The 25,880-nt window shown below is 36.2% G+C and overlaps 1 protein-coding gene across 6 annotated transcripts in view; it reads left to right on the plus strand.

Annotated features, from left to right (window-relative positions):
• The window catches only part of AFF2 (AF4/FMR2 family member 2), a 559,096-nt gene that overhangs the window by 273,101 nt on the left and 260,115 nt on the right, over positions 1-25,880 (plus strand). The window lies entirely within an intron of this gene.

A 25,880-nucleotide genomic window follows, 5' to 3' on the forward strand; every position in this document is an offset into this window, starting at 1 on the left:
AATTGTCAATGATGTAAAGTTACCCATACATATAACCTGTAAATAAAAGGCTATTAAAATTTAAAAAAAAAATTTTAAAAAGAAAAAAGTTATATAAATTAAAAAAAATAATAAAATAAGAGTCATGGTAGATAGCCTCCTATGGCCCTTCTGGTTCCAGATCCACCATCTTATTATCCTATGTATTTCAGATAACCTGCTCCAAAGCCTTCATTTTATGGTGAAGCAAATGACTGCTCTGGGTTACAGCTAAAAGCAGATCCAGGATTTGAAGCCATACCTTTTGACCTCAGATCTATAATTCCCTCCATAATACTATGGTGCCATGTTGGACAGCAAGCTTTTATGTTAGATGCTTGCAGTACAATAAGAGACTCCCATCCCACAAGGACTTTCCAGTCTGTAATTGGCCAGCTCTACCTATCACCTCAACTGGAAAATGGTTAAAAATAATCGATAAATACAACTAGTAGTAGATTTGAGGACCTTGAATCTTTTGATTTCCAGAAGAAGGTCCTGGGACCACCAGCCTCCCAGTCATCCAAGCTCACAACCTCAGTGTTATCATTCACTCTTTGTTCTCCTCTCATATAATCCTTTCATTTATGTCTTTACTAAATCTCTTGCGTCTATCCTTCTCTCTTGATTTAGGTAGTCACTACCCAAAGTCAAATCTTCCTCATCTCTCACCTAAAAATGTAAGACCTCCTGAGTGGTCTTTTTCCTTCAAATTTCTACCTTCTCCCATCCATCCTTCACCTGTCCACCAAACCAAATGCATACAAAAATAACTCTTATCAGTTCTCTAATAAGTAAGTCCAGTGGATCCTTCTTACCTTCAGGGTCAAATAGAAATTCCTTTGGTTGATATTTAAAACTTCTTACAAATTGATCTCTTCCTACCTTTCTAGCTTCAACATACATTACTGCCCTCACATGCTATGGTAGAACCAAACCAACCTTCTTCCTTGTAAGGGGTTCTAATTACCCCTTATTCTTGAAATGAATTCCTGCCTCATCATCCTCTCTCAGAAGCCCCAGTTTCCTTGAAAATTCATGCAAAAGGCCTTTGTAGGCCCTCTTTCTGACAGGGTTTTCCTCATCCTCCCTGCTCACTCAACTCACGTGCCTGTGTGCAATCTCCTGTGTAAGCTTTAAAACTCCTTGAGGGAAAGAGCTATTTTCACTTTTGTCTTTATATTCCTACTGTCAAGAACAGTGACTGGAACATAAGAGGTACTTAATAAATGCTTGTCTTTTGATTTTATATTATTATAGTTATTATATGTGCATTGTTTACTGGATTCTGATTATTTCACTTTTGAACAATTCATGCAATTTTCACCATGCTTTGTGTTTCTTCATATTCGTTGTTGCTTATGGCACAGTGGCATTCCATCACATTATAACGGTCATTCATTTGGGCAGCTAGGTCGCAGGGGGATAGAGTATTGGACTGGGAGTCAGGAAGCCCTGAATTTCAGTTTTGCTTCATATACTTGCTAGGAGTGAGAGACTCAGTTTTCTCAGTGGATAAATGAAAAAAAAAACAATATTGTCGATTTTACAGGATTGTTGTGTAGGTTAATTGAGATAATTTAGGTAAAACACTTTGAAAAATCTTAATATACTGTATAAATGCTAGCTATTATTTTCCTTACTATTATCATGTCAAATGTGTTTCATTACTCCCTAGTTAGTGGGAATCTGCTTTGTCTCCAGTTCTTTGCTATCACAGAAAGTGCTGCTATATGAGTATTTTCTGTCTTTTATCTTTTTAAGCTAAAAAATTGGGCATTGGGACCACAGGGTCACTTTCTAAAAGGTGGTTTTTATCTTTTGTTTCATATTGCTTAGATATTCCCTTGTGTCATTCTCCTTTCCTGGTCCTAGTCTATCATTCCTTATAACAGTGATTGAAAAAAACAAAGAAAATAAATCAACATATTTTTAAAATCCTGATCTTATTTGCAGTCTTACAAACTCATGATCTTCCTAACCCTGTAAAAAGGATAGGCAGAAGTGTCTTTGTCATTTCTCTTCTTTAGGAACAATCTTCCATTGACTTTGTTGTGATCATCGTGTATTTTGTTTTCTCGACTCTGCTTACCCCAGTCTGCATTATTTTTGTCTTTTCATGTTTCTCTGTGTTCAGTATATTCATTGATTCTTACAGCACAATAATTGTCCATGATCTTTTCCTACTACAATTTGTTTACTCATTTCTGCCAACTTTTTTTTATCATTTTTTGGATGGGAAGTGCAATTTCCAAGTTGTTGACATTTCTCATTTTATTAATGATATGGAGAATTCTTTTGTATGATTCTCAATAGTTCTTTGGGTAGCTTTTTATACATATTTTTCAACTATCCATTAAGCCATTTGGACTTTTAATCTTATATACTTATTAATTCCTTATAATTTTCATTATTATCAGTGTTATTTTATGCAAAGAATTTTATTCTTCATTTTGTCACATTCTTTTTTATCCTTGTTGAGTTGATTTTTTTATCATCTAAAAACTTGTCAATTTCATATAATTGAAGCTGTTTATGTTTAGTGATTTCCTCCTCTTTTTTTGTTTGTTAAGAACTCTTCCCTTAATCAAAGCTATAAAATGAATGTGATCCTTATCATTTCCTTGTGATTTTTTTATGAGGTAATTTAGATTGCGTATCTCTTTCAAAGTTATTTTGTTATATGATATAAGATGTTGATCTAAACCTAACTGCTGCCAAATTGCTTTCTAATTTTCCCTACAGTTCTTCTTAGGGCATTCATCCTCAACTACTTTATGTTCCTGGATTATCTAACACTGGATTATTTCATGTAGTGATTTTTGATTCTTGCTTATCTCATCAGTTCTGCTGATTTACTTTTCCATTTTTAAGTTAGTTCCAAAACGTTTTACTGGTTATTACTTTATAATACAATTTGAAGTTTGGAAAAATTTTCCCCCTTCATTCTTACTTTTTCCTCATTATTTCCTTTGAGAGTCTAGAACTTCCTTTCATCCAAATAAGTTTTGTAGCTATTTTGTCTAGTTTTATATTATTTATGTGTATATATATATATGTATATATATACGTATATATATATACATATATATATATATATATACATATATATATATATATCTTGATAGTGTGATTGGCATAGCAATAAGTCTGAAAATTAACTTAGCTCATAATCATTTTTAAAATATTGTTGTGACCCAACCAGGAACAATGACTATCTCTCTAGTTACATCTTCCATTTTTTCTTTCTTGAACGTACTTGGGCCCAAAGTGGTTTGTTTATGTGATTATATTTTCTATCCTTATTTTGTAAAAGACTTTAATGACATGGCAGTGATGATATATTTACTTCTTTTCCCACAGAAATTTTCCTGGATTCTGAACTTTCAGCACTCAAACAGTGCTCAAAACCTTTTCTTTCCTAAGTTTCTTGTCTTATGTTGCCAGAAAATGGAAACTAATGGGTTCTCTTTTGGAATATTACTATAGAAAGACTGTTTTTTTTTTAGTTTTGTTTAGAAAGAATGAAATAATTTTGTTTAGGAAGAATAATTCTTCAAGATCCTAATTTACTGCTGTGTAAACAATACCTCAAATTATATTATCATTAATTAGTTCTATTCTGCTTTTGTTCTCCTGAGGATTTAATTGGCAAGCAAGTGACCTGTCACAGTGTTTCCTGTGGCTGGAGAACTTACAAGCTCTCAGACTTTGTGTTATGATCTGCTATTCTTAAATTAACCAGAATACCCCTTGGTAATACTCGAGTTGTTTCTTCACTACCTTTTCTCTTTCAAAACTGTAAAAACTTCTTTTTATGCAAAATTTGGTAAAGACAGAACTTTTAATATTTAAAGACTGTCTAGGTTCAGGAAGGAGTGCTTTTGAATGGGCAGAAAAGACTACTCTTTAAGAGAATACCTAGCAAACGTTTGGATGAAGAGGAGCTTATGTGTGGAAGGCACATCTCTCTACAGCTCTCTCTACCCTCAAGTCTGGTTCTCCTGAGTTTTATCATTTAAAATGCCATGTTTGTATTGGACTAAAAAAAAAACTCATGAGGCCCTCTGCATGTTAACTAAGAAAAGTATTTCATGTTTCTATAATTTATAATCATGATTTTAAAATTTTTTTATTATAGCTTTTTATATACAAAACCTATGCATGGGTAATTTTCTTTTTTTTTTTTTATTTAATAGCCTTTTATTTACAGGATTTATACATGGGTAACTTTACAGCATTAACAATTGCCAAACCTCTTGTTCCAATTTTTCACCTCTTACCCCCCCACCCCCTCCCCTAGATGGCAGGATGACCAGTAGATGTTAAATATATTAAAATATAACTTAGATACACAATAAGTATACATGACCAAAACATTATTTTGCTGTACAAAAAGAATCAGACTCTGAATTATTGTACAATTAGCTTGTGAAGGAAATCAAAAATGCATGTGTGCATAAATATAGGGATTGGGAATTTAATGTAATGGTTTTTGCATGGGTAATTTTCAACACTGACCCTTGCAAAAACTTCTGTTTCAACTTTTCCCCTCCTTCCCTCTACCCCCTCCCCTAGATGACAGGTAGTCCCATACGTGTTAAATATGTATAATCATGATTTGATGCAATATTTTTTCATAGAATATGTTGCCCATGAAGTTGCTCCAAGTAACTTGTAACATCTCAGCTAAGAAATTCCCCAAGTGAAGCATGTTGATCAGATCCTGATTTTCTATAATTTTATAATTCAAAACTAGCAATGACAAAACTTTATAATTATTGAAAGCCTGAAGGAGCAATGTTACTTTGCTTGGAGGAAAGATGTTCAGACTCTGTTTTAGTGTACAGCAATACTGAAGTCTTTTCCAAATCTTGTGATAACTGCAGTATTCGTTGCGAACTCTAAAATCTAATTGACTTAGCAGCAAAATTGGCTTTATTTGTGATTTTGTATCTGATTATTATTCTCCAGCTTACTGTGAAATTTTCCATTCTTGCCATGACCAATCCATGAAATTGATCATCTCTGTCTTTCTGATTTACATGTGACTCCATTTATAATTATCAAACTCAATTTCCAAGTAAGCTCCTTTGAAAAGTGGTTCGTGGTAGGGAGGATAAAGTAAATGATGAGTAGAAACTGTGTCCAAAGATTGTGACACTGATATATTTGGGTTTCATCGGCTTTTAACTGTGGCATCATTATGAATTCATTTGCTGCTGCTGAAAAAGCAATCTCATCATGGATTCATTTGTTCTCTATGTGGATATCTTTTCCATGTTCAACAATCACCAGAGTCCCACTTTAATACAGCATTAATTCTTGAATGCAAATATAGCTGACTTCATTGTTTTTAACTCTAAACATCCTGATACAGATTTCTTCTATTTAAAATGGCAAACACAGAGCAGATTAAGTTGGGTGTGTTCCCTCTCAGAAAATATTGAAAGATTATGGGTCCACCTCGCTTATGTCCTCTATTCCCCATGTATTTGATACAGAGCAAAGCTCACAAGATTCACGGAGCACATGATATCAGTAAAATAAAGGTATGTTCAAACAGATTTCAAAGCCTATTTATTAGCTTCTGGTGTTTCCTTTAAAAGGTTTCACTTGCTCTGTGTGTGTGTGTGTGTGTGTGTGTGTGTGTGTGTGTGAACTAGATAGCATAGTGATAGAGCATTAGGCCTGCAGTCAGGAAAATCTGAGTTCAAATCTGCATTCAGACACTTACTGGCTGGGTGACCCTGTTAAAGTCACTTCATCTTGGTTTGCATCATTTTTCCTCATTATTTTACAAAATGGGATTAATCATATATCTACCTTCCCAGGTTTGTTATGAGGCTCAAATGAAAGAATATTTGTTAAAAACTTCACAGATCTTTCAGTACAGTGTTACATAAATACATGTTCCGAGTTTTTTTTTTTTTTTTGGGGGGGGGATAAGGGGGCATGGTTTCAAGGTCTCTGTTTGACCAGCTAAATCCCAAATTGTGAGTACTCAATCTCATGAAGTGGTCATGTGCACTCAAATTTGCTTTATTCAAAGTATAGTTATGTAAAATATGGTAATGGTTCTCGCCCAATGGAAAGACATTGTGTGGATTTTAAAAAATGCTCTCACTTCAGGGAAAGTAATTATTTTACTAATGAGGACCTCTATAGTTTCCTTGTCCTGGTCTTCCTCTGGGTTACCTTGGTAATCCCTTTCTCCAGTTTCCATGAATGTTTTTACATTAACGTGATTGTCACATGAAAATCTGCCCAGATATGTCCAAATGAGAGTGGTCCATTGTGCCTTCTCTCAGCCCAAGACCACAAACATGGAAAAATCAGGTGAAATCTACATGGTAGATTCAAGGCTGACATTGAATTCCCCAATGCAGTGGTCCAGCCCCATGAGATTAGTGAGGAATCTTAATAGGACGTTTTAAACAAATGTGACTTTATGTCAAATTATTCTGGAGAGGGCAGGCATTAGTTTACATCAGGGTTGAGGTTTGTGGAGAAAAAAATAATAGACATAACTTTTTCCTTTTTGTAAAGCTGCATTGAACTGTTTGCTCTAGATGTTATCGCTGGCAAATAAGCCCTTTTCAGGTTGCTCGGAAACCTTGGCAAAGTTGCCACAGCTCCTAGACTATTAGATGAGTCAGTATGAGAAGCAGGACTGGCAGCTGCCAATATTTATATAAATATTGAAATCAATTGTTTTAGCACAGAATAAAATCAGTCAGGAAGAGACAGTCAAAACAGTACATAAAACAATTGAAATGAACTGTGTCAGGGTATTTAAACCTAACTTTAGATTACCTGGAAGTATTACCTATTGCTATTAAAAATGATATTTTTCAATCTTGTACAACTTTGCTGTCATCTCTCACACTGGTAATGAATTGTTTATGAAAAATCTTTTGGAAGGAAGGTCCTGTTCTAAAGCTGATACCAAATTTCGGCTTTTGTCATGTCAAGACACGTGGGACATCTCAGTGGCATAGAACACTGGGCCTAGGATTGGGAAGATTCATTTTTATAAGTTCAAATCCAGAGTCAGACACTTACTCACTTGTGACCCTGGGAAAGTCACTTTATCTTGTCTGTCTCCGTTTCCTCGTGAGCGGTTGGCCAACCTCTTTGAGATCTTTGCCAGAAAACTTCAAATGGGAGTCCCGAAGAGTCAGATATGACTGAAAAACGAATGAACAGTGTCAGAAACTGATCTGATCTATGTAAGATGCTTTTTTTTTTTTTTTAAAAAAAAGGTAAACAAGAATCCTCTCATTTGGAAAGCAAAATCATATTTTCTTACGCAAATATATGGATTTATAATCATGTTTATTTTATGTAGTATAACTGCAAGCAAATTTGATGAACTCTGATTTTCACTAATACTTGAAAGTGTGCAAAGCATTTGCCTCATAACACCCTGTCAGGAAGGGCTCACAGATGTTATTATTCCCATATCACAGATGAGAAACAGTGGTCAAGGGTCTGTGCCCAGGACATATTAGAAGGGTCTAAGGTAGCATTCACACCCAGGCCTTCCAATTCTTAAGTCTCCCCTTTGCTGTCCTGAATATGACTTCAAAGAAGGTACAAAACCTTCGAAGATCTAGCTATGTCTTTAACTGGATGATATAGCTCCCTTGTGGAGTAGGCCTTTTGTTTGCATCATCACTGCTATGTGGTTATATGTGGATAGTTATTTGTTGAACTCTTGAGTTGTCCTAATGGTACAGATACAAGTTACTGGTAGTGATTCCTTCTCAGAAAATGTGCTTTCTCAGCCCCCTGGACTGATTGATTTGGTTTGTTTTGATATATTCTTATGGCATCCCCTCTAGTTAAGTGTGCCATCTCATTTCTCAGAGGTAAGGGTAACTGGTGGCCCCGCTGCCAGTGATTTTCAAAGAAACCATAGGCGACTGATTTTGAATTCAGACATCGTCCAGCATTTAAACCATCTAGGTACCATTTGCGTATTTCCTTCTGCAGTTGTGCCTTGTCCTCTTAAAGGCAAGGGGGAAGAAGTGTTTATAGCCTCCTGCAAAGGACTGTCTCTCTTCCTGTTGATGAAATAATCAGCATTACTCTTATCCTAAAAGCTACCTGGGGTGCTAAACTAATCCAATTAAAACGCCACAGATGCCCACGTACCACAGTATATTCTTGATATGAGAAGCAAGGCCTGTGCCTTGATCACACCGGACTTTATGCGGAGGCATCCACAGCACTCTTTGGTGATGGATTTCCAGTAGTCTCCTTATTTGCCACACTGAGTCCTTTCTGGCAAAAGCCAGGGAGTGTGTCAGTGCTGTAAGGATGCCCAGTCCCAGTCCAGCTGCCCCTTCACTCTTTGAAAGGGATCAGAAGACTAAGGAGGGAGAGCTTGTTTGCAAAAAGGATGGCTTCATGTGTTCACAGATCTGCTTTCTTGCTGATTAGCCAGGCTTTGTTCCGCAGCTTATGAATAGAAATGGCCACTTGAAAGAGCTCATTTCTAAATACTGGTTGAGAAGGAAATCTTGAGCCAATTGGACTGGAAATACCCACAAATCCATCTGCAGATGTGTGGTTGAAAATCAAAGGTTATCCTTTTGTGATAGGTGAGAAAGTTTGTGAGTTTTCTCATTTCTGCCTCCAGCACTGTCAGGTTGTCCAGGTCCCTCCCCAGTCATCCTGGTTTAGAACAAGTTAAAAATTTAAGAAAAGACTGATTGAAAGAAGCTCTACATGTCATAAAAATACCTATGTGACTAATCATAGTTTTGCAGCTTGAGGGACATGAGTACCTGCCTTCTGTCCCAGGCTGCTGCTACTTTATAATTTATAAAGTGCTTTTTCATACATTAACCCATTTGTTTCTTAAAACCCTAGGAAGTATGTAATGTGCCACTTATCCTCATCTTACACTGAAGATGAGAAGGATAAAGTGATCTTTTCAGGGTCATATGATCAGTGTGAGTGGTGGAGCCAGGATTCAAAACCAGATCTATTGACTCCCAAGTCCAGTACTCTTCTTTTTCTATTGGGATACCATTATTGCTATCCTCAACCTATGGGGGTCAAAACCTTTGAGAAAAGGGATGGACAACATTTTTTGCCATCAAGTGTTCTGCCAAGGGGACTCTGCGAAGCCCCTGAAACTATCAGGGCAGAGCTCTCTGCCCACGAGGATATTTGTCTTAGTATAAGTAGTTTTGAAGCCCGCCAGCCAAGAAGGCTGGGAGCAAATAGAAGTATCTTTGTATGCGGGGATCATTTAATAAAGAGAGCTAGGAGTATGTGGTTGCCGTAAGTCCATAGGGAGAAACTGAGGTCAGAATTTGGGGGTTCAGCCAAATCATAAGAACAGAGACAGCCTGAGGTTAGTAGCCAAAGATTCACCTTTCTATCGATTATCTCCAGTTTATCCTATCATTTGTTGGTACACAGTTGTTTGCATGTTTTCTGTTACATTAGCCTGCTAGCTCCTTTACAACAGGAAAAGGCTTTTGCCTTTCTTTGTAATCCAGTGCTCAGCCTGGTTTCTGGCACATAATAGGCACTTAATAAATATCTATTGACTGATTGACTTGGCAAAATGTAGAGAGGACCAAAGTACCAACAGTCCCTACACGAGGGCCATGATTGTTGTCCAGGGGTTGTCTTGTCTCATGCCTGTACAGAACTTGTGTGTGTGTGTGTGTGTGTGTGTGTGTGTGTGTGTGGTGGGAGAGAGGGATGGCAAGATGTAATAAAGTAAGAATATCAGCTAATATGCTCCTTATTGTATACTTTGGATTGTCAGGTGATTCTGTATAGTAAGCCATTCATTTATATTTTCATCCGTTACATTACCAACAAGCCCATCTTATGATTTTTTTTTCTTTTTAAAACATGGATATACCCAGGACTTAGCACTGAATTTTTAGTAAATGCTTACTCATTGGTGGAAACAATGCTAATCGGTTTCTTTACCACCATGTGACAGTGTGTCAAATACTGCACAAAGTTACGTCAAGTGTAGCAGAAGGAGAGCCAATCAAACGAGGTGTGTATGAAAACCGTCATTCAAAGGCTCTATCGGTTTGAAATCCAATCAAAAAATGAGTCATCATTTCAAAGTCCTCACTTTTCTGTAAAGTTCTCTTTTCTGGTGAAATCAATTCAAAAATCAGAAGTCTGATCACCAGAGCCTGGCCAAGAAGCCCTAACAAGCCCAAATTATTCCGTTCGTCTAGTGTTTGGGCTTTATAATGTGCTCTCTCACAATCTTGTGTCCTCTGTCACTGGCAAGTTTAATGTAAGTAATCCAAAATGTCAGTGGATTTATTATGATCATGAACACCTCACATACATTTTATGTCTAGAATGTGAGTATTGATGAAGATAGGTGAGTGTGTGTGTCTGTAATACTGATCACAGCAAGACAGCCCAGGAACTCACTCAGCCAAAAACCACTTGATCTCCCAGGTAAACAGAGAGATATAAAGCTAAGGACAGCCCCAATTTAAAATATAAATTCATTTGAAACATTATGATGGTAGAGGAAGGCATTAAAATATCCTCAAAGAAATGGATGATTGGAAAAAAAAAAGGAGTTGGACTGAGTGCGACATACAAATGTTTGATAACAGTTGGCTGTCCTGTTCCCTGCACTGGTACTTGTAAAACCCTAGGACAACTGGACAACCCTTCCCCCCAATCTATTGAATAGATTTAGGGCAGGGGATACACAAGGAACAGGCAGACTAAGACTTGAATGGGTGGAGAAGCAGTTGAGTATAGTGAACAGGAGGTTGGTCTTGTAGTCAAAAAGACTGGAGAGTAAGTCCCATCTCTAACACATACTGACTTTGTTACATAACTTTTCAATGCTCCCAGCAAGTCTTTATTCCCTAGGATGAACCTATACAGATAGAATCCAAGTCCAGATTCTAAAATACAGATGTATTCCTCCAGAAGGCTGCTGTGTTTTGGTTAATATTTCTCTAAAAATTCATTGGTGTTAGGGGTTCACTTCCATGCACACTCTTTGCTGAGCAAAGCCCAAAGGGTAACAGAAGTCACATATCAAATCTCTAGAAATGGGGTGGGTTTCTGAGCTGACTTTGGCATTAGTATTAAAGTAGGGGGTGAAGGAGGAGACAGTGGAACTATGCTAGAAGTGGGGACAGCTGGCTCGAAGCATGGGCAGTATTCACTGTGTAATCTCACAGAAGCTGCTTCATCTTTCTAGGTTCCTTTGACTTATTTGTCAAATGGAAATACTAATACATTGCATAAACATTGTAAAGTACTGGACTTGATAATTTCTTCAGGTACCTTTTAGTATATCTGCTATTTGATAGCTGGTTTCCTTGAGCAAACAAACCAAAAAAAATGACTAAGGGCAGAATCTGCCTGGGATCTATACAATTAAATTTGAATTCTTAGCTCAGTTAATCAGCAAATATTTATTAAATACCTATAGGCATTGAGTACACAAATACAAGTTGATGGGGATGATAACAAATAACCCCTAAGACTTCTAGAATGAGAAGAGATCTGATGGGTCATGTAGTCTAGCTTTTTCATTTCACATATGGGGAAAATGAGGTTCAGAAAAAGGAAGTTTTTTGCCTCCTGACACTCTGATACCTAGTGTTGTGCCTGGAATTAGTATCTAGTTCTCCTAATGATGATCATGAGCTTGATCAAGTTATGTTCTTGATATGCCATCTACACTAGAAAAAAAAGAGGTAAAAGCAAACAATGCTCCAGAGCCATGGATATTGAGACAACAGGTAACCTAAAAACTCATTTATTTTTTCTCTTCCCAAGAAAGCCATTTTACTTTATTACAAAGGAAATATAGAACTGGTAGTTTCGTCTGAAGTCTCTATTTTTGTTCCTGGGCAAATGGAAGAATTTCAATTCTTATGACCTTGTGAATAATTGAGCTCTCTAAGAGGTAAATGAATGAAGCTGAGAACCTTAGAAAATTGGGTTGGGTTTTTAAAAAATATATATTTTTTTCTCCCTACAGGTGATTTGCTCAGAATTTTATTTGTATGTTTTTCAAGGTCAACAAGTTGTTTGATCTCTGAGGATGCCATTCAATCTCTTTTAGAGGCATTTTCCACGCCCTGTCATGTCTTGAAATATTTAGAGTTCCATAGAAGGACTTGCAAGATTCAGGTCAATTGGTTAAATGATTACACTTATTATATAATATCACAGAAATAACAATGCCAACTTATTCCCTGTTCTCACCTGGAACCTGGACCTGTTGATAGGGTACTTTAGAAATCTTTTCCCATGCAATAGAGTTGCTCCAACTCTTTTTAAGGAACAACACACAGTAAGGTTGATTTCAGTTTAACAACCCTAGTGATTGTCAACAATTTACATGCTTACTTTGTGGTCTAAGTGTTGCAAAGCTGTGTGCAACAAGATAAAAGCAATGGGGAAGAGGCTGCCTTGTAAGTAGACTGCTTTTACTCCATTTCTTCCAATGGGCATGGGTACCCAACAGTGACTTCTCGAAGAGAAAGTCATCCATAATCTCATTTGGAATGGCAACAGAGTCATTTTATAAAAGGGATACTACATTTTCCCATAGCCAATACTTTCTCCTATATTTCTAAATTTGGATACAAATCGGTACAAGTCTGTTCTGTGAATTATGTGAATATCTTCATTATGATGTATGGCAGACCATGTCAAAATAATTGTGTGTGGTACTACTCTGGGTTAAGGGGAATCATATTTGATGTTACTAATTTTCCCATTATTTCTCCCATAAAAATCCTTCTAGCAGTGAAAGTTTTATTGCTCTGTATTTCAGTCTCTAATTTATTCATGGGATAAATGTTTCATATAATGAATTTTCTAGTAAATGTATTCTGAAATTCCTGCATAATCAGAGGGACTGTATGCTAGTACTTCACAGGAAATTTGTAAGAAGTTAGGTCACATGAACAGATTCTTCCCCCATTCCCCTTGAAATTTGAGTGACTGCTCTGTGTTAATGAATATTTTGTTCATATCTGGGGATGGGGAGAAGGGAGTGCCTATCCATTTTTTTGAATTAGGACTATTAGTTCAATTAGTAATTGTGCCAGAGCTTTATCGTTTCTATTGAGTCATTGATACCACTTACGATAAACTTTGGGCAAACCCATTTTGTGGCATTTGTCATGTGATTTCACCATAAGGAAATGTTTTGTACCTTGTCATGCAGATCTTTGTTGTGGCACAAGACTCAAGACTTTTCCTATCATTTGCTCTTTGTAACTATCCTTGTACCCTGTTCACATTCATTTTTGTGTTGGGTTTTTTTTAACCCCCAATTCATTCCCTTCTTTCTCTCTTGAACTACCTTTCCCCAGAGTTGGAGCAATTATCCCAACCAGCACAGCTGAAAAATTAGTCAATACAAATAATGGCTTCTAAATTTCCTCCTGACCGACTTTAAGATGTTCTCTTCCATCTGTTTCTTGAAACAGTTTGTTCTTAGTGGGCTCAAGCAAGATCTTTATCCTGGCATTTGCTAAAGCCTCTGATTTGCTAAAGCCCTGTCCCTTATAGGACAGGGAAATAATGGAGTAACTTAACTTCTCCTTGAGATCAGCAGCCCATATAACTGGAATGATGACTAAATAGAACTCTTTTTTTATTAATTCAAAAATGAAATTCAATGGGAACAAAACAAGTTTAAAATACTTCATATTGCTTTTAAAATTCAAGAAGGTTTTTTTTGTTTGTTTTTTTGGGTTTTTTGCTGAATTGAATAAATTTGGGTCATAAAAAACATACCAAAAACACTACTTGAGCTGTATTGATATACTCTTGAAGGATATATTTCTCAAGACAGTAGAAAGCACAAATTTTCCTGGAGAGTAGACATTTAAGAATCTATAAAAATTCTACTTTCTCTAGTTTTCCCTCCTTGAGATATGTTTGAAGTCTTTTCCTACAAGGAGGAAGCTGAGCTATGTTGTACTGACTAAAAAGTCAAGGATAAATATTCCAGTTTCTCAAGAATTCAAGCAGAGATTTCATAAGTCAGAAAATATTCTTACTTTTAAAGATGACCTATTATTATCTCTTCATTTGCATTCATTCCCTCAACAATATTTGTCGTCCTTACATTGTAGGTAAAATAGATAATAGGAAGGATAAGGAATACCCTTTCTGTTAAGAGGTCATAAATTTAAATAATTGGAATCATAATTAATTACATGTGATAAAGTGTTTGAAAAGTGGATGAATGGTAGATGTATGAATGTATGTATATGGGTGAAATTCAACACAATACCTTAAATATTTTCTTTGAAATTTCTGAAAGCGCTTCAGAATTTGGTAGGTTCTCAGAAGGTTCATTTTTTTCTTTTGGATAATCTACATATTTTCAAATTGCATTTATTTTTTACATACTTTTCTCCAAATTATCTCCCTCTATTCTACCCCTCCCTCACCCACTGAGAAGCCAAGCATTATCAATTATACATGTCAAATCAGGTGAAATGTTTGAATTTTAGCCTTTAAAAAAAAAAGCAAGAAAAATCAAGTGAGAAAATCATACTTCATTTGCATTCAGAGTTCATCAGTTTTCCCCCTGAAAGTAGATAGCATTTTTTTCCCATTTGGAATCCTTTGGAATTGTCTTAGATCATAAAATTGAGTTAGGATAGCCATGTCTTTCACAGTTAATCATCATTACAACATTGCTCTTACTGTGCACAATGATCTCACAGTTTTTCTTATTTCACTTTGTATCATTTTATCTGGAATTGTGGTATGTTTCAAATTTCATTCTGGTTTTTTTTATGCTTTTCATTTTCTTTTATTTTTTTCATGTCTCCTGAAATCATTGGCTTTTACTTGCCCAATTCTAAATTTTAAGGGGTCCTTTTCTTCAGTGAATTTTTGTGCCACTTTTGCTATTGGGCCAATTTTGTTTTTTAAAGTACTATTTTTTCAGTAATTTTTGTGTCTCTTTTAACAAGCTGTTAATTTTTTTTTCATAACTCTCTTGCATTACTCTCATTTATTTTCCCAATTTTTCCTCTACTATTCTTATCTGTTTTTTATTATTTCCAGGAATTTTTGTTTGGCTTAGGTCCAATTCACATTTTTCCTCAAGGCTTTTTTGGTAGTTACTTTCACATTGTTGTTTTCTGATTTATGTCTTGATTTCCCCTGCCACCCTAGTATCTTTTTATCATCAAATACTTTTTTTTCGGTATAATTATTTGCTCATTATTTCAGCCTATTTCTTGACTTTGAACTTTATGTTAAACTTGGGTTTTGTTCACCCTGGGATGGGGAGGCATTATCCAAGTTTCAGGCTTTTTTGTGTTGACATTTTCAGAGCAAGTTTAGAGAGTCTGCAAGTTTTTGGTGATTCCAAGGTAGCGTGATCTTTGGAGAGGTATGATCATATGACCAGGGAAAAGCTCCTGGGGTCTCCTGCAGTTACATGCACTAGTGATCCTCTCTGCTTTGTGACCAAGACCCCTGTTCCCTTGTGCCTGACCATAAGTATTTCTTACCACTTTGGAACTGTAACCAAAAATTATGGGTAAGTAATAGAGTAGTCAATCAATGCTAGCTCTACCCAAAACTTGCAAAGGGTCTTTTGTAATCTCTTTGATCAGTCTTTTGATCTCCTTACTGTCTCTGGGCTGAGAGCTCCCAAAGCTGCTGTTGCAGCCATTGTGGTACATACTTCTCCTTGCAAGTTTTTAGTCGGCACTGCCAATCTAAAATTTGATTTAAGGCATCATTTTAAATTTGTTTGAGGGTCAATGTTGGGAGAGTTCAGCTGGGTGACTATCTCTAATCTGCCATCTTAGTGCTACCTCTTAGGAGGTCCACTGCTATGAACCTTAATAATTCTCTTCTAGGTGAGCCAAAATGCTAGTAAGCAAATCCAGAAGAGCGACTAAGCCCATATTTATTGTCTAAGACTTTATCCAACGGCCTAGATTATAGGAGGCTATAAAGCAGCATTGAAATGTCTCCTAAAGGGAGCACCTCATCAGTAATGGGTGAGCTTTTCCTATTGTAATAGTAGATCTGATTTTGAATAATTAAAAATGATTTTCATTGCTTTCACTCCAGTATAGAGCCACCACTAATTCTTATGCTACTGATTAAAACCAAAGCATCAAAATGACTTTGAGGGTAGTTGGTATTTCTATTCCAGTTGGTGCAATCATCTCCAATATAACCCCACCTATGGAAAAAAATTTCAAAGTTGCATCAGTTATTTATTCTCCTTCAAGAAATCCAAATAAAGCAGTCAATTCTCCACTGTCAAGGTGGAAATTTGAGGGATGACTAAGTACATAGGAGCAAACTACAGCAATCTAATTGATATCTACTGCCAGCAATTGTGGTAATGGGGCAGCTAAGATAATTTCAAGTGGGTCAGGATATCCCTGGAGTATTTGCTGCAGTGAGATAAAAATCTTCAAGTCATATGCTGTAAACCCTGTAAATCACACTGGACTGAATGAAACCTGAAAAACCTTTCCATTTCTATGATACTTTCAACTGTATCTGTTGACAGGTTTTACCTGATTTTAAGAAACAATAAATATAATTAATTGTCAAACATGGAACAAATTTTGTTGTTGTTTTAAAATTTATGGCTGGGTATTCTCTCTAGTTTTGGGGGTTGTCATTGCCAAGCAGGACACTGGGATGAGGAGTAGGATTTCCTCTGGAAACACTCTGAAACCTAAATCTTGACTTGAAATGCACCAGCGGATCTTTGATGTCATTAATGTGGCTATTTTCCCCAAGGATACTACTTACAATCTATTCATTCTGTTTGTTCTGGGAAACACTTGTCCATTCTCTTCCATAAGTTTACCACAGGATTCCAGCCCATGTGCTATAGGACTTTATTTTGAAATTGTGAGGATGTCAGAAGAGTGCACATAGACTATCTGGTAAATATCCTTCTCTTTTACCACGTGATCACACCATCCCCACCCCAGATTTTGCTTTTCCATTTCCTTGACAAGATCCTTTACCCTATGTTTGTCCTGAGTTGTGTGACCTGCTCACACCCACCTCATGCCATTATCTAGCTTTTAGTGATTTCTAACAAAATGGGTCATTTTACAAAGTCTGTGATTTATTGTTCTTTATCACCTTATATTTGTAAAAAGCGATTTTTGTCATTTGGAGATGGTTCCTTTCAGTTGTTAGCCAATGGAACATAAGCTCCTCAAGGGTAGGAATGATACCATTTTTGTTCATGTACTTGGTGTATTTTCCAGCACATACTCTATTACCTACTAAATGTCTGAATTTAATTAAATTTTCCATCTATGTAGCCAGTCCCTAATTTTCCAAAAAAATTGGGAAGTATCTTTTAGGAAAAGAATACAAAGAAAAAATTTTCCTAAACTTTATATATATATATATATATATATATATATATATATATATATATATATATACATACATACATACATACATACATACAGAGAGAGAGAGAGAGAGAGAGAGAACAATATGCATTATTTTTGCCTCCTGCCATTGCTAACCTTCCAAAACTGAAAGGAAAGAAACTTCAGTCTAGCAAGTTGCAATTTTATTTGCAGATAACTGAGAGTTGTCCATATGCCATGATGTTAAAATAGAACTGCTGTATGAACATAGATTTTGAAAAAAATACTTTGCTTTTTTATTTTCACATCATCTACTTTGTCCAAAACAACTCCCTCCCCAACCCAGTAGGCCATCTTTAAAAATAAAGAATAAAACGGAAGGAAAAAACAGTTTACAAAGAGTAACAAAGCTATCTAAAAATCTGACTTTATATTCAATGTTCTATATCCACTGTCCCTTGCTTCTGCAAAGACATATGCAGTCTTTAGGTTCGAAGTCGTGTACTTTCATGTTGCATTGAGTTTTTACTGTTTAATTATTTTTTTTCTCAATTTATGGTGTTGGCTGGCATCATGTAGATTCTATTCCTGGTGCTGCTTCCTCCAATCTGCACCAGTTCATCTAAAGTTTCCCATGCTTCTCCGTGTATGCATCCTTTATTAGAGTATTCTATTACATTTATGGGCCATAAGTAATTTAGCTATTTCCCATGGGCTTATTTAAATTTAAATGTAATTAATTTTAAATTAAATATAATTCATAGGTTTATAGATTGTAGCTCTTGAAGGTCTTCTGAGATAGTTCTATCATTTGGAAGAGAGAGGAGGAACTGGAGGTAGAAAGAAGCTTAGAGAATGTTAGAGCTGGAAGGAACCTTCAAGATCATAGAGTCCATCTCCTCATTTTACAGATGAGGAAACTGAGACTCAGATAGGAAAAGAGTCACCCAGCTAGTATGTAGCACACAAAGCATTTATGTCCAAGCCTCCTAACTTTTAGGCCAGTGTTCTTTCAGTCACAGCACTGAGACTCCAGAAGCTATTACTGTATGACGGAATAATAAACTGTCAATAATAATACTGTTAACTTACATTTTTATAAAATGTAAAGACTGGCTTTTATCTCATTTCATTTTCCTGAGAATCCTGTGAGACCAATTGAGCAGGTATCATCTTTTCTTTTTAACAGATGAGGAAATTAAAACTCAAAATGTTGAATTTTGCTTAAAGTCATGCAGTTATTTAGAAGTTCATTTGGAGCTTGAACATTATTCTTTTGATTTTATGCCCAGTGATCTCTGTGATAATGCTGCCCTCTACAAAGTTATTAACAAAATGAATAACTTTTTCCCACCCCTTCGCACAACCACTGCATCTGGAGCACCATTATTACTGATGTGTTTCCCAGTAGATGGACCCTACTTCCATTACACTCAATTTGAACTGGCTCCTTGGCTTTCTAGAGAGTTTCATCAGAGATTTTCTTTAAATGGGGAACCACCCTAGTATATGTAAAATAGGATTTGACTCTGTTGAGCAGAGCAGTTACAGGATTAGGCCATATGTTATAGGAAAATGTGGAGAATGAGCCTTGAAGCCCAAAGACCAATTAGACTATTACACAAATCTGGATCACGTGTGATAATTGGGGCAGTGGCCAAATGAGGGGAAAGACAAGGACGTATGTGACATGTCAATCTTCAAATTGTCACACCATCCAATGTGGGAGGTGAAGGAGAGTGACTTGTAGTTAATGTCACTAAAGTTTTGAACCTACTTGAGCAGAAGTACGGTGGTCCATGCCATGAGCATCCATTGACCAACTCCAGACCAAAATGACTTCTGAACCACAGTTTGACTGGAAAGAAATGGTCATATTCCAAGAATGGTCTATGTCGATGCTCAAGAAGGAGGTGTTATAGTGGAAAAGGTGTTACATTTGGAGTTCTAGACCCTGGATTCCAATATACTCTTTACAACTAGCTATTGTGACTGGGTACCTCAGCTCTCAGGATTCAGTTTCCTCATCTATAAAATGGGAAATCCTATCTGATTGCAGCAAATACATAGAGATCAGGCTTTTGTGAGTGCTTTAAATAAACCTCCCACCCACAGAAGTAGTTTCTCATAAATGCAATCATAGTGTGTGATTTGTACATATTTGTCACCTATTTGATCTTTTAGCCTGTACATTTTGTCAATTCCTTCATAGTTTTCATATCTTAGATCCTGTATGTCTTTTCAATACCTTCAATACCTTCAATACCATTTTCTGTCCTGGGTTTATGAGTACAATGTATGTGCTTGATAAGTATGTGTTATTCATAATGGCGATAATGGCTGTAAGAATAATAGCAAATGAGATAATCGGAAACGCATTTGATATCATGTACCAAATTAAGGATTAATGCTGACATCAATTATTCCCCAAAGATGGCTGAAACATATTTGTTAGTAATATTTGGATAATAAGTATATAAACATCTATTTGTCATGTTATCTTTACTCCCACATCTTCATTCACAGAAGAACATTTTATTTACATTGTCAAGCAAGAGGGTGACAATTTAAGTGAGACTTACAATTTATCACCAGCTTAGCTTTCCAGAGGAAGCTTTAGCAGTTGCATGTGGTGACTGAAATAGACACGTATTGTTTTCATAAACCCAGAGAGAAGGCAGCTAATGGCTCTCCTCCACTTCACTGTGTTATTTGTCCTCATCCAGTAGTTTCTATCATACTGACGATTGTAGCCATCTCTGGGAATACCATTGTCACAATCCTTCTTTTCCTCCTCCTCAATTGTTAACCGCTTAAGAGCCCAAACCAAAAGATTACTAGGTAACCAGCCTCTAAGTGATATGCATCTCAGTAGGTAGCTAGTAGTGAAGAGATTCACTATATATCTGGGGGCCTTATTTACATCCTTTTCAGTACAATATAACCTGCTATTATAGCCTTTGAAAATGAAAAGTTTCCTCTACACCATGGTGAAATACCCAAGTTGCAGCTAAAGAAAGATGAACACTTATTTAACCAAAAAGAAGTAGTGGATTTATATAGTTCATGTGATAAATTGGTCAGCAATTCACAGACATGCTTGGAGAACAAGCAAGCAGCACTCCACCAAGTCATATTAAAGACCAAAAATGGCTCTCTTCCAGTGGATTTGTCCAATATAAATGAAAGTGGTTCCTTTCCAGATGGAGCCTAAGAAAACAGCTAAGATACAAGAATGGAATCTGAAGGTCCTCCCTGGGCTTGAACTCATTAATGGAACTAAAACAGCTAACTCATGCAGTTTTGTTCATGGGAAGAGGAGTTTTATATTGGCAATTCAGGACTTGGTCATTGCCACCAGTACTTATAAAAGATTTATCCTTAAGAGACCTGGAGTTAGTGACCAATGTAGATTATCCAAGGAAACAGGAAGACTATACATCATATCATGAAGTCTAGACTATAAAACATTAACACCTACTGAATACTTAGCAAGACATGGATCTGGTGACTAGAGTCATACATCAGAAACTTGATCTTTTTCAAGGTCTGGCAGTCAATAGAAAATAAACCTCTTTAATACAAATGCAACTCTCAAAATATCCTCAAGAACTTAACCAATAAACTGAATTGAAACTGGACCATTATTACAGACAGAATTGTTGCCTATAATTTTCCAGACATTACATCGACCTATAAAAATGTAAAAATAACACTTTAAGTAGATGTTGCCAGACCAAATATGTATAATCTCTATACTACATGAAGCAAAAAACCTTTTACTCTGTAAAGACCTAGCAGAGGAGATCAAAATTATGTAAAAAGAAGACGAGGATTCATATCTTACCTGCCTCTTATGGGACTTGTATGGAGGATGATTTGGTTAAACTCCATCTAACACTTTTCTTCAGTTCCAACATCATTTCTTTTATCCACTTGTATAGTAGTCCATAAAATAATGGGTCAGTCAAGGAGCATTGTGCTAAACACCACAGATAAAAAGAAAAAGCAAAGTCAGTCCCTGTCCTCAAAGAGTTTACATTTTAATGCTTTAGAGAGAACATATATACAGATAGAGCTGGAGACAGTCTATGGCCACAAAGCCCAGGATATTGGGCATAGTCATGCTTCCGACCCAGTGCCATCAGCTGTCATCCTGGGAAGCAGCCCCACTGGAAATACAACCTGGCCAATGCTCCTGCAGGTGTGATGGCCACAGTCACTGAAGAGCTAGAAAGGCAAATTCTTGACACCAGAGTCATTAGCATCACTAAATAGTTCAACATTAAACACTGAGAGGATTTCATCAACAAAAGTGACAGACAAGAAGAAATATTCGCATCTGCTTTGCTTCTGTACCATAAGGGCTATAGGACTTTTCCATCTGAATTATAGCCAGAATTTTGAGTATTTGTCTCCCTCATTGGAATGTGAGATGCCTGAGAATGGAGACTCTTTTTTCTTTGTATCCTTAGCCCGTAGCATGATACTTTGTACATAACACTTAGTAAAGGCAGCTAGTTGGCACTGCCGCGGATAGAGTGCTGGACCTAGAGTCCACAAGATTCATCTTCGTGGGTTCAAATGTGGCCTCAGACATGGACTAGCTGTTTAACCCTAGATAAGTCACTTCACCTTGTGTTTGCCTGAGTTTCCTCATCTGTAAAATGAGCTGAGGAAAAACATGGCAGGCCGTGATATTATTTTTGCCAAGAAAATCCTAAATAAAGTCATGAAGAATCAAGACATGGCTGAATGGTACAATGGAAAGAACTTACTGAATGTCTCATTCATTTGTACCCAGTAGATCCACGGTAGCCATAAAGAAGGCAGCAGCAGCTTTGAAGATTCATAAAGGCATACTGCAACAGTTGGGATTTAAAATTATTCTTTAAGGAAACCAGGCCCTCTCCTGGACAGAATTGAGGAGGTAGAACATTCTAGACCAGGTGGGTAACCAGCACAATGGCAGAAAAATAGGATATGGAGCTCCATGGGTTACCAATAACAGGATGGTACGGCTGCACCAAAGATTATGTAGAGGTGGACATGTTTAGGAAGATTGGAAAGACTGAATAAGATCACATTGAGAAGAGGTTTAGTTGCCAAACAAGAGTTTCTATTCCTGTGATTGTAGAACATGAGTTCTTAACTTTTTTTCTGTACTAAACTGCCTTTGGCAGTTTGGTGAAGCTCATAGACCCCTTGTCAGAATAATGTTTTTAAATGCATCAAAAAATACATAGGATTAAAAGGAAACCATATATAGTTATTAAAATACTTTTTTAAAAAGTTTGTGAACTCCTGGCTGAGAGCCCATACTTTTAACCTAAAGGTAATAGGGAAATTTTGCAGTTGATTGGTGGGCAAGGTGGGGGGTAAAATCCTCAAACCTTCACTTTAAGATAATGACTTTGGAAGCTCTGTGGGGGATGGATGAGAATGTGAAGAGATCAGAGGCAGGGAAACTAATTAGATTATTACAATACTCTTGGCATAACAAATCTAGCCCCTCTAAAAGAGAACTTAGTGTTTTTGAAACTAAATCTTCACATCTTCCAAACTTTTATTATTATCAAGGACTGCTATTTTTCAAGTCACCAAGGCTCATGACCTCAATTTTATCCTCGATTCCTCATTTTTATTTGCTACACATCTCCAATCCATTCTTAAGTCTTATTCCTTTCTACCTTGATAACATCTTTTCCTATATGTCCTTTTCTCTCTTCTGATGCTGCCCTCACTTTGACATGGACCCCTATCACCTCTCAAGTGGACTTGCTGCAATAGTTGCAGCAAAGGCTGCAAACAAGCCTGTGGGTTTGCCTGCCTAAAGTCTTTCCCATTGCAGTCCATCTTTTACTCAGCTCCCAAAATGATCTTCATAAAGCACAGATTTGGCCATGATACCTCTGACACCTGATCTTGTTCCTTCTGCAGAAAGCTTTTGCCTGGTCCCTGAGCCCAGACACTAGTCACTTTTCTCTAAGACAGCCATTCTTAACCTGGGATCCATGGATTTCTAAGGGCCTCAAAGAAGCTCATGTTCTTATAGAAAAGACAAATTGCAAATAACTATATAACGTACCGTTGGACTATCTTCCATTTACACTGTGTATCTCTGTATATACAGTGTAATATACACCATATACAGATATACAGTGTAACTGGAAGATAGTCTTATAGTAGAGCTCCTTAACCTTTACTGTATCATAGAAACTTTTGACCGTGATGAAACCTATGGACTCCTCAGAAGAATGTTTTCTCTGATTTCCCTAGATTTAAAATGGAAAGAAATACTGAATTACAGATAGAGGTTAATGAAAACAAAGATGTCATTTTTCCCATTCAAATTCATAGACTCCCTTTCTTGACAGCAGAACCCATGTGTTTAACTTTCTTTATCTTCCCAGTGCTTGGCAGCACAGTGCCTGGCATATATGTGACTGACTCTAGGTGAGAAGTAATGAAGGCGTAAACAAAAGTAGTAGGTAGTTGGGTGAGTAGAAGAGAAATATTATATAGAAAGAAACTATAAGAATTGGCATCTCATTAAATAGTATTTTATTTTTTTAATTATAGGAAAAGACAATTTTTAGCATTTTTCTCACAAAATTTTGAGTTCCCAATTTTTCTCCCTTTTTCTCTCTATCCCTTCTCCTCTTTCTAAAAATTTTAAGCAATTTTATGTAGCTAATATATGTTCAATCATGTAAAACATACTTCCATCTTAGTCAAAGTTGTGAAAGAAGAAACGAGCCCAAAGGGAAAAACTTTGATCTTAATGCTTTGATCTACCCAGAATTTCATCAGTTCTTTATTTGGATATGGCTTGCATTTTCTATCACAAGTTTTTTTTGTAATTATTTTGGATCATTGTCCTACTGAGAAGGTAGCATCTGATTTAATATATGAGATAGTGTGAAGAATAAAGAATAACAGTTTAAAAACATGGCTTACTAGAAAGATGGTAGAACTCTCTTCAAGAAAATGGTGAAATTAGGAAGGAGCTTGGGTTTCAGAGGAAATATAAAATAATAAAAATAAGATAGTGATATGTCCTAGAGCCATTTCTATTGGAAGTTCATTGAAAGAGATGAACATAAAAAGATGCTGATTGTAATAAAATCATATCTGTTGCCTCTGCCACTTGTGATAGTGTAGTGTTTGTTTGTTTTTTGGGGGGGGGCTGAGGTGTGCAGTGGTAAATGGGGGAATGCCAGATATAGTAATATACAGTAAGAAATTTATTTATCCTGTAACCATCATAATTGTGAATGACTCACAGGAACCCTGCAATTCTGGCAAATTGGGCTCAGGCTATATGACTAATTGTGTTAGCACCCTCCAGGTTCTTAACCTATGAGAATGAATCCGAAAGCTACATTGAAATATTATCTAAAGATGACAGATATAATTGCCTTGGTATTCTACAGGCAAGCTACACAGAGCATAAAGCTATCAAGGTAAAGAGAATGGCATAGTATGTTAAGAGACTTCTTGGCATCCTGAAATCAAAGCTTAGGGAGGGGAGGAAAAATCAATCAATTGTTATAACAGCTAACCGCTATGTATTACCAATCTTAACAGATGCTTCAAAATATCAATGGACCATGACAGATTCTGAAAGCATCCTAAGAAGAAGCTATACTGAATTAACAAAACATAGAGCCTATCATCCTAATGTGGCTTTAGAATGATAAACATTTCATTACTAAAACAAAACAAAAAGTCAAATAATTTGAGAACACATGATAAACATGTCAGAAGTCTATAATAATACTTTTGGAACAAATAGTCATTCCATTACCTATCAGTAATAACAATTGAAAATAGGTACATGTTATTCAATTTATTGCATAACAATAATTTATTTTATTTTTTATTATAACTTTTTATTTACAAGTTATATGCATGGTAATTTTACAGCATTGACAATTGCCAAAGTTTTTGTTCCAATTTTTCCCCTCCTTCCCCCCATCCCCTTCCCTAGATGGCAGGTTGACCAATGCATGCATAACAACAATATTTTAAATAGATATTAATGTATCTAATACTCTCAAATTTCCTATGAAAAGCTTTCTAATATAGAGATCTAGCAGAAGAAATCAAAACCACATGGAAAGAGGATTAGGTCCATATCCCTACCATCCTCTATGCTACTGGAACTATTATGAAAATGTTTTCAGGAAAGTGACAGAAGATGAGTTTATATTCCAGAGCTTGTAATCTCACAAAAGGCAGTCATTTGATTCATTTGTACTATAATTGGCAGAACATTAAATGTAAAAGAATAATAGCAAGATTTGGACTGGCTCCAAGACCTTTTTTATGTGTACTCTATTGATAAAGCTGAAAAGATTGATAATAATACTATTCATAATATGATGGCTTTTTAAGGAAATATTAAAAACAATGAAACATCACTACTGTAGATTGCAAAAATTAATACCCTACCAAATGCCTAGAAAAATTTGTCCAGAA

This window comes from Sarcophilus harrisii, chromosome X (assembly GCF_902635505.1).
Source record: "Sarcophilus harrisii chromosome X, mSarHar1.11, whole genome shotgun sequence".
In the NCBI taxonomy this organism is placed as follows: domain Eukaryota; kingdom Metazoa; phylum Chordata; class Mammalia; order Dasyuromorphia; family Dasyuridae; genus Sarcophilus; species Sarcophilus harrisii.